Source organism: Pezoporus flaviventris, unplaced genomic scaffold (assembly GCF_033815535.1).
Source record: "Pezoporus flaviventris isolate CSIRO_AGI_PZ_B2104156 unplaced genomic scaffold, CSIRO_AGI_Pfla_v1 ptg000059l, whole genome shotgun sequence".
Lineage (NCBI taxonomy): Eukaryota > Metazoa > Chordata > Aves > Psittaciformes > Psittacidae > Pezoporus > Pezoporus flaviventris.
Genome location: NW_026892607.1, coordinates 40,520 through 54,759, shown reverse-complemented (window position 1 = coordinate 54,759; position 14,240 = coordinate 40,520). Strand labels below are relative to the sequence as shown.

At 47.1% G+C, this 14,240-nt stretch overlaps 1 protein-coding gene across 12 annotated transcripts in view; it reads right to left on the bottom strand.

Moving 5' to 3' along the window:
* Nucleotides 1-14,240, bottom strand: part of NFIA (nuclear factor I A) — a 254,009-nt gene that overhangs the window by 201,312 nt on the left and 38,457 nt on the right. The gene's annotated exons all lie outside the window — the stretch shown is intronic.

The window sequence follows — 14,240 nt, the reverse complement described above, 5'->3', positions numbered from 1 at the left end:
GCCGAGTCAACACAGGGTAACAGCATTAGCCCACCCGTAGCCTCAGGGTTCTCATCTCAACCAATGTTCAAGCAATGTGATACTTTTAGGGCACATACCAGAACTATTTCTTGTATCTTCTGCACAAACCTGCAGCAAATGTGCACAAGGAGTCACAGGAGTAAGGAAAAGCGACTGGATGGATCCGACTCTGCTGAAAAGGAGGAAGCGCGGCTGGTTTCGGCTCCAGCACCTGCTTTCTGGCGGGGCTGCATCCACCATGCAACTCCTCCTGCCAACCCGGAGCCCAGGAAAAGCATATGTCACATCTCAAAAATCATGTCATTTTCAAACTCCTTTTTTTCTCTTTGCCTTCTGCTTTCTGAACCATTAAAGTGAAGACAAGAAACATTTTCAGGCTTCTCTCAAGAGTCATAAACTCAAGCTTCCCTCTTTTTTTCTTCTGCTCGCTTTTTATTTCTATGTGCTGAGATGCACATGGAAATCTTTGGCTACCTGGAACCTTAAGGAAAACATCAAACCTTGCGAGACTAAGAGCAACTGCCTGGTAACCACATCTTAAACCACCCTTTAAATCACCACATAGTTCAGCTCAGTGTTTACTTTCAAGTAGTGTCAGAAGCTGAGTGTGGAAGCCCAAGTTCTTAGCCAGTGTAAACCCATTTCAGACGCAGGCTCTTTCCCTGCTCCAGAATCACTGTTTATATTCAGACAATACACTCAACAGGCACGAGATGAGCATTCTTAGCCTCAGCTCAATGATTTTTCTGGAAATGGAGCATGGGAGCCCTGCCAGGGTATAGGAACTCCAGGGGTTTTGTTGAGGTTTGGATTTTCCATAGGAGCTGGGTCCCTGTTTCCCTTGTGCTCCTTTGGAAAATCTAAACTGATGTTAATAAATAGTAAAAAAAGAGAAATAGTACCAAACTGGCACTGAAGAAAAAAAAACACCTTGATGCAACACGTGCCTTAAGAAGCCAGGGAAACATTCAGATTTAACACCAGCATAAACCTGGATCCTTCTGACTTCTGCCAGGGCAGTGCAATAAGGCCTTAAGTTTGAGTAAATGTCAGTCATCCTCAGGTGTCCCACTAGTAGTCCCATAATGGGATGTGCTAGCCAAAAATGGAAAGGAGGCACAGCATCTGCTTATGTTTAATTTATTTTTGCATTTTGGCGTGTTGTCCTGGGAGAATCAATGTTTTTAAGTGGCTGCATCTTTTGGAGCCAACTTGCTGTCCTTTGCTAACACATCAAGGACACGTTTCTGGAAATGGAATGTGCTCCTGCTGAAGCCAGGGAGGCACAGGTATGACAACATCACATTTTTCAAAATTAGCATGTCTTTTTAGAGTGAAATTCCCCCAGTTTCATTCAAAGTGAACACCAGATTCCACCCTTCAACAAAGCCATAGTTCTCATTAGCAGGAGTTAATGTGCATGGATCACTGAGAGATGAATAAATCCACTTAAGGTAGTTCAGCACTCTGGCCAAGTGGAAGCATACTAAGCACCCATGTCCTCTGGTTACAGTTACTCTGGACTTATACAGAACCACTGATGGCTGAAATCAACCCACTGGTTTTAATAACTGCTGCTTTAAGCACGTACCTGCCATGGAACTGGCGAGCCTTGCAAAGCCAGGCAGGGCCGTGACCCAAAAAGGCCCTTCCAAGATGGGGGCTGATGGCAACAGAGTGGATGCCATCAACTCAAAAACACACAGAAAGGAACAGAATCACAGAATCCCAGACTGGGTTGGGTTGGAAGGGACCTTAAAGCTCATCCAGTTCCAACTCCCTGCCACGGGCAGGGACACCTTCCACTAGAGCAGCTTGCTCCAAGCCCCTGTGTCCAACCTGGCCTTGGACACTGCCAGGGATGGGGCAGCCACAGCTTCTCTGGGCACCCTGTGCCAGCGCCTCACTGGAACAGCAAAACAATCAAAACAACAATTCCTGCTAAACAATCCCAAGGGAAGGAAAGAGCCTGGCTTGCGGCTTTGTCGTTCTAAGGCTGAGTTAAAATAAAGAGCAGAGGGGCTCGGTGCACACTTTTGATTTTTGAATGCTAATTTCATTTTAATAGTAAGCTGCTTGTTTAAGAAGTAAGAGCAGTTCTGAAACACAAAGGTGCGGGGATGTTGTTAGAACTACAACGGGGCTGAGTGCTAGTTTTTTAACAATTTGGTAACAAGAAAAACTGGTCACATGCTGGGACGTTTTATGCCAAGTCTCAGCCAGAGCAAAATTTTATGGCCGAGTTATAAACCCTTGAAAATAAGGGTTTATAATAGAAATACTGACAGACCCTTAATTATAGCAGCACTAGCGGGCACTGTTGTAATAAGGCCCACATATTTTCCTCTTTGATCATTATTTATAGGATGCATTGGAAATCATCCCATTTACAACTGTATGCCCGCTCAGCTAGGTGGAGTTTCATCCATTAAGAAAGGGAAATACAAAGTGGGCTGCTGAAGAAAGCCGGAGGCTTTACCTCCCGGCGTTCCCGCGGCATACCAACCCCGATCTTCAGGCAGTGACTAATGCCTTTACTCTGCCGGTTTGTATAAGAGGTTGAAGTTCAGGCTGGTGCAGTGCAGCATTCCCCGGGACCTGCTGCCTCTTTAGGCAGGCGATTAATCACTTGATCGATAGACCATATGATTAGGCACTAATAGCTGATAGGAGGAGAGAATAAACAACCATAAATTTACTTTGTACCGAGTAATCCAAGTGTAAGAGAGGTCAGATAATGGCCACATAAGGTCATGTTGCCTAAGGAGCCCATATGGGAAAGATGGAAGATACATACATTTTTAAATATCTTCAATTATTATTGTATTGCTGGGCAGGATTCGGGCTGCCGATGCATCCCTCTCTCTTTGAGCACAGGCAGGCTGTTGTGAGCAGGCTGGTATCAAACAGCAACAGCCGTTTCCACATCAAGACACAAAAAAACCCAACCTCAAAAACCTCAGGTCGTGTGATGATTTCAAGCTAAACATCCGCATCAGCAGAGGTGGCTGTAATCTCACTGACACCAGGAGGTCCAGGTTATTGGCTCCAAAACCATACTGGAGGTGGGATGGAGGTGGCAGGACCTCCACTTCCAGCTTTGCTCCCACTGGGTCTTCCATGAGGTGCAGGTCCCAGCCCCGGTCCAGCCGCCGCCTCAGCCCGCAGCACCCGGGCAGGATGCTCTGCAGAAAAACTCTCCTTCAAAGGGCCATAAATCTCCAGCTCCCCCCCCCTCACCCTCCATCCCTGCCTCCTGCCTTTTCTAAGGCTCTCCTCTTCTCCTGCATTAGAAAATGGTCTTTTCAGGACTCAAGATGCAAACCAGGTTTACAGCCTTTTTCTTCTTTTTTTTTTGTCTTCTTACTTTTTTTTTTTTACAGTAAACGTACCCTTTGTCTATGGCAGAGAAACAAAAATGGCTGGTTCAAAGGAAGAAAAAAATACTTCAGTCACCCCAACAAAGGCAAGGAGTTTACAAACCTTCCCCGTCAGCGCCTGAGCGCAGGCAAAGTACTTACTTCATTAAGTTGAAACAAAACTCAACCAGTAAAACCGTCAGCTCTGTCTGAGACAACCAGCAGGCCCCTTGTAGCATGCTCCTGATTGACCATCAGCAGACTATGTAAATCGCTTTTTCTGCCAAACAATCGTGGGGATAAATGCCCTCCTTTATCTTTGAGGCTATTTCTAAACTCCCCTTTCTCAATGACGGGACATTCATGGCCTGAAATCTTATTTTGTTGCTTCTCAGTGTTAGTGGGAAAGTGCATTCAGGGCTGCTGGGCTCTCCTGCCTCCACTGATTCCTCTGTCTGCCCCCGCCCTGTGTGCTTACTATGTGCAACAACACATCCTGGTGTTCGGAACCCGGAGGCGAGGATGCTGTTTGCCCTGAGTTTATACCGAAGCTGTGCTTCAGATAACACTGACGCTCTTGAGTTTCAAAGAGACCGAGCTTGGAGTGCTCCCACAACGTCAAGCAATTCAGAATCACTGGAGTGCTGCAAGGACTCCACATACACTTGACTCTGTGAGCGAGCACACACCGTGCAAACCTGCGCAAGATCACCCAGTTCCCTTTTCCCATATGTTCACCGTAGAACATAGAATCGTAGACTGGTTTGGGCTGGAAAGGACCTTAAGACCACCCAGTTCCAGCCTCCTGTCATAGGCAGGGACACCTCACACTAGACCATGTCACCCAAGGCTTCATACAACCTGGCCTTGACCCGTGCCAGGGATGCAGCATTCACTATCCCAGCCACCTGCTGCATGCACCTGAAGAGCAGTTCCTGATCCTCACCACGGTGCAGACACAAGTCCTTCAGGTCCTGCCCTCCCCTGCTTTGCTTTGAAAGAAAGGCTTCTACCATTCAACACAAGCCCATTTTACTTTGAAGGACCTGCACAGACATGTTAGATTAAAGATGGCTCCTCAATGAGTTGGAGGATAGCGTAACACCAAGAATGAAGAAAGTCAAGGGCTTGGACCATAAGTTTGATGACCTCCACCACACTTACGGACAAATTCCTTTAGCAAGGACTTCAGAAACAACTACAGCAATCATAATCAAGAATTAAATTGACCTAACAAGCAGTTTTTCTACTTCTTTGCACACTTTTTTACTACAAAGTGTTATCTCTTGCAATAGCTACTCCTTTTTTCTTTCCAGCTTGGGTGACACCATAGGAACATTCTCCTTGGAGAAGAGTCCCCAGCCAGTCCTGTCATCACTCTCAGCCTGGGAAGCTGCAGCCTCCAGCTACAGAACTCAAGGCAGGTGTAGTGACAGAAAAAGAGGTAATGAATTTAAACTTAAACAGGGTAGACTGGGATTAGACATAAGGCAGAAATTCTTCTCTGTGAGGGTTCTGAGGCGCTGGCACAGGGTGCTCAGAGAAGCTGTGGCTGCCCCATCCCTGGCAGTATCCAAGGCCAGGTTGGACACAGGGGCTTGGAGCAAGCTGCTCTAGTGGAAGGTGTCCTGCAGGATGTTGGAATTGGATGAGCTTTAAGGTCCCTTCCAACCCAAACCAGCGCAGGATTATCCTCCTCCTGGCACTATTTGTCCCTTCATACCTTGGCTTCACCCTGTGCTTCAAGAGAAACACGACTTTCACAACTATCAGTTACTCTTTCAAATAATATTCATGGGTGTAATTACATTTCAATCCGCCGGTGCAGTTGTCTGGCTTATCCAGCCAATGCATCCTTAGCCATCTGCTCTATGGTTTAATTTTAAACGTTAACCTAAGAGTGAAAGGGAGTTTCCCGTGATAAATTCATCCAGCACCATCCAGTCCATGTTTATTTATGCCATAAATAAAGAGCAGGGGAACAAATGACAATTATTAACAAAAATATGAAATATTACTGATCTATGTGGCTGGACTCGCTTCTCTCTAACTGGTCTTTTCAGTTTGCATCAGGAATTGAGTTAAGGGCAAGGGAAAGGATATACACCCAAGTGCAGACCTTTCTCTTCCCACCCTTTTCTCCCCTTGGTGGTTCAAGCAGCTGGAGTTGTTACCCTGTGATGTGAAATCTCACGTGCTCCTCGAGGATGCTGACATTTATTTAATTAATTTTCCTCCCAAACTTACACAGTGGGCCCGCATTCAGAGCGCGCACATGAATAATGCAGGTCTGAAAACCACATTATTACAAAGGATGTCAAGTTCACACACTGTCAACACTAATAAACTCCCCAAAGTGCTAAAATCCAGGACACCCATCGTCCCCCCCTTCCCCATCACTCTATTTCCCCCCTTGAAGGCGATGCCGGCAGCCCCTGCTTTGTGCCAGCAAAAAGCCTCACATGGGGCAAACCACAGAGAGCCGGAGGACGGGACAGACCGCACTGCCCCAGGGTAAAACACAATACTTGGGGCTTTCACTCGCACCCGGACTCAGCAGATCTCAAACCCATGTTTTAGCACTATTTGTTATTGCTGTGGTAGGACCCGGGCCCTTCCCCGACCACTTGCAGTCTAATTTAAGAGACGGAAAAACAAGTAAGTGAGACAAACCCTCAGAGGAATGGGGTACGAGTAACAAGGTCACATTGCTACACCGGCAGCTATTGCCAAACTTGCAAACTATCTGAAAGTTATTTATATATAAAATAATTAAAATCACCTGTCCTATCCTGCCAGCCTATCTCGCCATCCCAGGTTTGCTCCTGCCTCGCATGCCATGCAGCGGAGTACTTTCGGAGCCATGGTAGAGGTAGACCCAAGCAGAAAGCAGTGCAGAGCAGGGGCATTGGTTGAGCATCTCCCAGTCAGGTGACAACTCAACACCAACAATCAGTGCTTTCAGGAAGTGAAACCCATCAAAACAACCCAGCAAGCAGGATCCAGAAGCTGAACTCGATCCACACCAGTGAAAGAATGAAATATTCTCAGTGCCTGGAAGAGATGAGCCCTTTTCATAGAATCATAGAATGGTTTGGGTTGGAAGGGACCTTAAAGCTCATCTAGTTCTAAACCCCTGACATGGGCAGGGAGATCTTCCACTAGAGCAGGTTGCTCATGCCTTTTGATGTCCTTTTTCTAACTCTATAAAATACTTTCACCCCAGGCACCATCATGCATGAAAGCAAAATGCAGAGAGGAGTATTAATGTTTCCTAAGGTGTCTGCTAAAGCATTAATAATGTTGAAGACTTTATATTCTACCAGCACGTCTGAGATGCATTAACTACTCAAAGGACAGCCTTTCTTGGCCCAGCATTAGAGACTTGCACCTCCTGAAAATATTTGACTCCCTTACACTTAATGCAGATGAAAAACACCACAAAATGCCCAGGTGAAATTCCACCTTGACATGGAGATGTGGGGGTGCACTTGTCCCCAGGAGGGCTGTACATGGTGCTCTCAGACCCAGCCTGGTCACCTCTCCTTCTCCAACATTTCAAAAGCATCTGTGATACTGATTTCACATGTTTGGAGAGTCAGGAGGGGGTTGAAACTGTGACTGTGGTAGAGTCTAGAAGTTGTTAGGATTATTCAAGGTCCTACAAAGCCTTTGAGATGTTCACATGATGAGCATTATCAATACGCAGCACTGTCTGACACCATCATTTAAAGAGGAATGTACAAATACTCTACATGCACTTAAGCAGACACCTACCTCCCTGCACAGAAGCAAGACAGGCACTTCAACATGCCAATAACAGAAAGAGTTCTTTCTTCATCTTGCACAGGCAGAGGAGGGAACCCAGCATGTCATGGGGGAAAGACCCTGAGGCAGTGCACATCAGCACTGTCTCACCTGGGGATCACCTACTTTCCTTTCCTTGCTAACAGGCAGTAAAGCCAACTCCACAGGTAGGAGTGAGACAGCCACGTAGCTGCATTTCAACCTGGACAGATAAGAAGAGATCAGGATGGCAAGAGGTCATCCTCACAGACATCCCTGATCTCTGCCCCGGGCACGAGGTCATCTGGATCCTACAGCTTCTCTCACACCATATCCTGCCCTTACTTGACATGCAGCAGGAGCAGGAGATGCTACAGGCAAATGTGCCACAAGTGTCCAAACAGCTTTTCAGCAGTGAAACGACCCAGGCAGTGGCCCCTCTGCCTTCCATGTCCCACCTAGACCCAGCCCAAGCCCAGCACTCCATGCTAGTTAGAGGGGGTTGAGCTATTTTTAAGGCGCACAACGCAGACGCATAGTGAGACAGGATGTCTTCCCGCAGAAAGACCAAGTAAATAGTGTATAATGACAGGATTTCTATTATTGATGCTTCAGCAAATCATCTTAGATCCTCGGAGGATCAATTAATCATTGGGATTGTCAACACCCAACTCCATGTTGTGAGTTTTTGCCATCCAACTCGCCCATCCTCCCCTCCACACAAATGATGCTGGGGGCACGGTGCCAAACGAAGCGGAAAAAGAAAGAAGGGGAAAGAAAGCATCGAACAGAGAGGCTGTTGTCAGGGCTGGACCCTAGCGTTGGCGAGGAAGATCAAATGCAGCTGCCCCCATGGCTGCATGTGGTTAAGCCCGCCGTGCCTGAGGGCAGGCGGGATGGGGAGCAGCCAGGCAGCCTACGACGGGCACAGATAATTAAATCATCCGATTGCTGGGCAGGCCACATTAAGAAGCTCATCGGTTTGCATGTGGCCCCTTGCTGTGGCCACCCGTGAGCTAAGTCTTGCCTAGATGCTAGTAGACAATTAAGACAAATTGTATGGCTGAAGATCAGACTAGAGCACTGCCAATGCCCTTGCCTGGAAGCTCCGCTGAAGAATGAGGGCACATGTGTGTGGGAACCAAGGCTCGGAAGAGAGCTTTTAATGAACAACGTGCCAGCATTTGTTGCCAGAACACACTCTTCATTTCAGCTCTTGGAGAAAACAAAACCCTTAAAACCAGAGTTTACTACATTTCACTGATCTTCAATATGGCTGGAACTTCAGGATGCTTCTCCTCAAGCTAAGTTTGTATCAGTGAAAATATGCTTCTTGTTAAAGAAACTATTTAAAATGTGGAATCTAAAATCAAGCAAAAATAGCAGACAGTATGTTCAGCTTCAAAATTGGCTTGCACTCAACCAAGTATACCATAAACAGAAGGCAGAACTGACTATTTTTATCTTAACAGCCCTTGGGTGATTAAAATTTGGGGCCAGAATAAACAATTTTTTTCCCCATTCCTTGCAAGAGAATATGTGACATGGGCTTGGAGTCCTTTCTAATGTTTTAACTCCCTTCCTAGCTATTAGTTGTTTGCATTAGAAATGTTCCCATGTACCTGACAGCAGAAAGGCTGCACTGCACCAGCCACGGTATGAATTATAGGAACACAGAGACCACTGTGCCCTGAAGAGATTACCACACAAGATAAGCCAAAGACAACAACAAAGCGCTAAGAGGGAGCAGGTGAGAAGTTAACAAGAGTAGGAATGCACAGATACACAACACATGCAGTTTTCCTTCATGAAGCTCAGTGTCATGGACAAACACTGTGGCCAAGGACACAAGGGAGATGAAGGTCACAGGGATGCACCGAGGAGGGAGAGGACCAGATGAGGTCAGGGAAGGTGATGGGTGAGGAAGACACAGAGCTGCTTCTGAATCAAGGAGCAAGGAAGGCTGGAGGAGAGAAGGGAGAAGTGGCAGAGCGAAGGAGAAGGGTGAACAGAAGTGCAAGTGCTAACAGAGAGCACGGCTGGGAGTCAGGGATGCTTCAAGGGATGGCACAGCCAGGGTCAAAGGCCAGGGATAAAATCAAGCACCAGTGTGAGACAGCGAAGATGGAAGAGACTGAGAAAATCCAGGCCATGGAATGCACAGCTTTCCAGCAGCCGGGACAAGCAAGAAAGAGCAATCATATGTTGAGGGATGGGCAAGGCAAGAGAGAGATGGGAGGTACAAATTGTTTGCACGTTTGCGGAACAAGAAGTTGAAGATGGAGCCCAGGTTTTGGCCATCAGTTGGCAGTGGTTCCAGCGACTGGAGGAAGGAGAAGAAGCGGCAATAGGAAGAGGAGGAAGCAAGAAAGTCACTTTTGATGGTGTTAAATAATGCTGATGGTTTGTCTGCTCCCACTGGAGCAGCTATGGTAGGGCTGAGCTGTGGGACTGACTGGAGGGAGGCAGAGCAGGACGGGAGCAATGGACTGGGCATTATGGGAGCTGAAGCCATGGGTACAGAAGCAACTCATTTGAAAGAAGGTGTAGAGGAAGGAGCCCAAGTGAGATCTGGGATACCTGCAACACAAGGGGATGAGAGGTTTTGACATTTACTGAGCTATGGCATATATTTGGGGTTCTCTGCAGCAGCAGCCCGCAGATTTGTTGGACACAAACCACTGTCAACCCTCAATACTTCTTCAGACCTTCACAAACAGACTTCCCATCTTTTAATTACAAACTACACAGTGTAATAGTTAACATGTGGACACTACAGTCCACATTTCACAGTGGAGGAGCTGATGAGTCCTGCTGTGAGGTCCACCCCAACAATATTTATTGGACCAAATCAGCAATATTTATTTATAAATAACCAAAAGAAAGATTTCCTGAAAAAGATCTCTTAAAAGCTGCACAGATGTCCAAAACGACGGCAAAGTGATGTGATGTACGGCAGACCCAAAGAGTTCAGAGTCAAGCACCTGGTACAGAAGACAATTGTGCTTCTGAATAACATTATATTCTCATATAATAATCATTGGGGAGGGTAATTATCTGACAAACTCTTTTTTCCTCATCCCTCTCTTCGTTTCTTCACACACTGCTCATCTTTACTCAGACCTGCTCAAATCTGTGCTATTGGTTTTGCTTCTTTTAAGTACAATCATTGCTCCTAACTTCCACCTCCAGCTCAGGGCTATTCCTCCAGTTTAGCATGTTCTCATTCGCACGGTGTCAGCAGAAAGGGTTTCTTACTCTAGAAAAGCCATTGCATATGCAATAAACAAATAGCCTTTGACATACTGGTTAATTATATCAGTTAGCAACAATCTCACATGCATGAATGCTGTGCTAATGAAAACACTCTGGCATGCAAAGCAGGACTGATCAAGACATTGAAGTGTCCAAACCTGCAAATTGTAAGCAGGGCAACCCATGAAACACAACAGGACTTTGTAGTTACACTTAGGAGGAGCACGGGTGGATGGCAACATGGTAAGGCCAGGCTCTAAACAAGGCACAGTATTAGCCTTAGGTGCTGAACAGTTTGGTTTCACGTAAAGGAAGCCATAAATTAAGAATTTAATCCTGCACCACTGGTGACAATGACAGCATTGATTTCTCTCTGGGTATAGCAGCGATGAAGGCATCTATTCAATACAGTATCTCTGTATCTTCTATAAGGCACTGGCTGGAGCACCATGTTAAAGAGCATAGACCCAAGCATGCCCCTCAAACTCCCTAGACCAAATGCTCTACTAAATCAGCCATTCTCCTTCACTCCAACCAAGCCAGACACAAAGAAGGGCCTCCATCCTGAGGACACCTTCTGCAGGCCACTTACAGTGACCCACTTTCCCCAAGGCTCCCTCTGGAGCAAAGAAGCCTTGAGCCTTCCCCACCACTAGTCCAGGATCCCTCCACACAAGGATCTTCACATGACAATCGCTGGTCACATTCCAACCTGCTCCAGAGGAGCAGGCTCCATCTCCCACCCCAGCAGCCAGCTCGGTGCCTCAGCCCCAGCACATGTGCTGTGCAGATGGATGCGGGGCGCAGGCTGCTGTGGCGAGCCTCGTGCGTGCTCCCTGCACGCTCCCTGTGCAACCAATTTGTATGTTTACCGCAGCATTCGTCCAGGACTTCTGAATGTCTGCAGCCAAAAACATGGGCAAGTGGAAAAAATGGAGGTGAAAGAACACCCCAGGAGGCACGCGCAAGGAAGGGTACACAAGTGCTGTGATTGCCATCGCCTTCTGCATTCATGTGGCCAGGAGCCTTCTTTGCATCCTCTGCACGGACACAGGGACAAGCTGCATCAATGCTGGCTTCCCTCAATGTCAATGCTCTGGCCAAACCAACCCCTTTTTCATTTTTAACCTCTCTTCTACCTGGGTTCATCACTATCACCAACCTCTAGCGCAGTCCATGCCTATCTAAACAGAAAAACAATAGCCCTCAGGGACACGGTCTCCTTCCATCCAGTAACACTATGCAGAGCTAACCACAGCCTTAATGTACTGACAGTTAAACTGCTTTTATCTCTTTTCTTTTCCACAAAGCTCTCACACAATAATCCCCTGTCATATTTTTTACCAATAAAATATATGAATAGATAATCTAGTGGCTAACTTTACAGTGATAGGAGATCTCCCCTTATAATGACTTCCACAGTGAAATAACAAAATCCCTATCAAAGCCAATCTTTTTATGGCTGTTAGAAGGGCCGTCTCTATCCGGATGCTTGCCACCCGTTCCAGTTTAATTCTGCTGTCCCCTCACATAACAGAGAAGATGGACTAGCCCTAAATTTAGGATAAACACATGATTACCAGGCATTTAGCAACAGAAAACTTCCCCTACATTGTTTAGCCTAGAGACGTCCAAGCGCAAAAGCCAAGGAATGCTCTTCCCCACCTCCTTTCAGCCACGGATAAACCCCACACACTCCAAAGAGAAGCTTTTAATTAAAACTGGCCCTTCTGAGCCTGCAGTTGGTGGCAAAACCCTCCTTCAGTAAATGACATTGCTCTGGACTGCGGCAGCACGGGAGGCTCTGAGCAAGCCCGTGTTGGGTTTTGGCACTGGACTAGCAATCATAAAAAGCACTTTGGTGTTTACAAATCAAGGCTGAGCCCTGCCCAGCGCCAGGGAGGAGGTGTGGATGCTCCAGGCCATGTGCTGCGAATGAGCAGCAGGCAGTGATCCCCAGTGCCATGGGCACTGCCTGTACCCTGGCTGCCCCACACACCTCCTCCTGCTGCAACACTACAATTAAAAACTACCCAAACCATTTATTGGTGTCTTCTAAGCTGCTCCACTCCTCCTGCACCCCTTCTACTCCTCGTGCCACTCCATCTCCTTCACCTTTCCCATTCCCTAACCTCTTCTGACAAAAACTCCCTTAAAGCTTTAAGCAATCCCCAAATCCTGGTGCTAGCACTGCCATGTGCTCACTCCACTCAGGACTCATAACTCTTCTCCAGCTGATGCAGGGGTACACAGGTACCCCTGTGTACCCAGCCTCAGTAAACAGCTCTTACTCTCCACTGGTCTTTGGGTATGACTTCAGTGTGCCATAAAGGAGCAAATAGGCATGTCAGTAACCCTCCATATTTGACTTGTTATCCTCATAAAGGCAAATTGCAACTGATCGCCCCTTACTTCTACCTACAACCCTCCTCTCCAAGCAAGACCTTAGGAGCTGAGCAGAGCCCTGTGTTTAACTACAGTTCACTGATTAGCTACTAGGCAGTAGCGCATGGGGATCACATTTCACCATTTTGTTATTTTTTAAGCCCTGAATAAGCCATAACATGCTCTGAGCATTCACAAACCACATACTCTCTACAATCTGCTGCAAGCAGGGAGCTGAAGTCTCAGTTAAACACTTCTTTACTCAGTAACAGAGGGACATAGAAGATCATAGCCCCAAAAAATCACAGAATCCCAGACTGGTTTGTTTTGGAAGGGACCTTAAAGCTCATCCAGTTCCAACCCCTGGCACGGGCAGCAACACCTTCCACTAGAGCAGGCTGAAATAAACAGCTGTGGGTAGACCTTATGCTGCTGAAGGATTTCTCAGGGATGGACATGGCTGTGGAGCTTGGACAGGAGGACATGGGTGGATGCCAAGGCCAGCACACCAAGGAGTCCCATGGAAAGCAAACCCCAAAGGAGCTGGAGGGCTGGGAGGAGCCTGAAGGGGTCTCGGAAAGCTGAGCAAGGAGATGCTCCAGTTCATGGAAAGAAACATCTGTGCAGTCCTCCTCATAAAAAGCATTGCACAAAACCCACCCTTGCCAGCTTAGGAAGCTTAAGGGTGATGATGTGAACCGAGGCAAGGCCAGCATCTCAAGGAGAGGTGATGTGCACAGTGAGCCCAGGGGGCAGGTCTCCTGTTGATAAATAAATACAGACAAGAGGAGCTCTGCAGCCCCGGCTGGTCCCACCCCAGGTGCTTCCTACACAGAAAGATTTCTGTGGGTTTGCCAATCCTGCAAAACCACCGCATGAGGAGGGTGAGAAACTGAAACCCTTCCAGTGGTCAGCGGAGCTGAAGGAGGCTCTTGTGCTGTCCTCTGATTCGGGCCACATCTTCCCAAACCCCTTCCACATGAGACAGATGCTTCTGCTTATGGTTTCGTGGCCAACGCAAGAGCCTAAAGCACTTGGGAGGATGGTGGCTCATTAGAGCAGGAACTTGGGTTCTCCAGAGGTAATTTACTGCAGGGAAGAACTTCCTGGCCGTGGCCAGAGCAGGAGGACTTTTAAACGACTTTCTTTATGTACCCCACTCTGGGGACTGGACTGGTCATGCACCATTGCATTGGCTCTTCCGAGTCAGGTCATCATGCCAGGTGGCTGGAAGTGCTGCACCACTGTCTCAACAGGGGAACACTTAAGGAAAGCTCATCCCAATTAATTAGAATTGTGAATTTAAAGTGGATTAATTAAACTGCATTAAATCCCTGTGTAAACTCCTCACTCAAGACTTTAAAGCATCTTTATTCAATTGCTAAAGCAAAACTTTGACCAAACCAAATTAAGGCCGTTTCATTTGTAAATGAC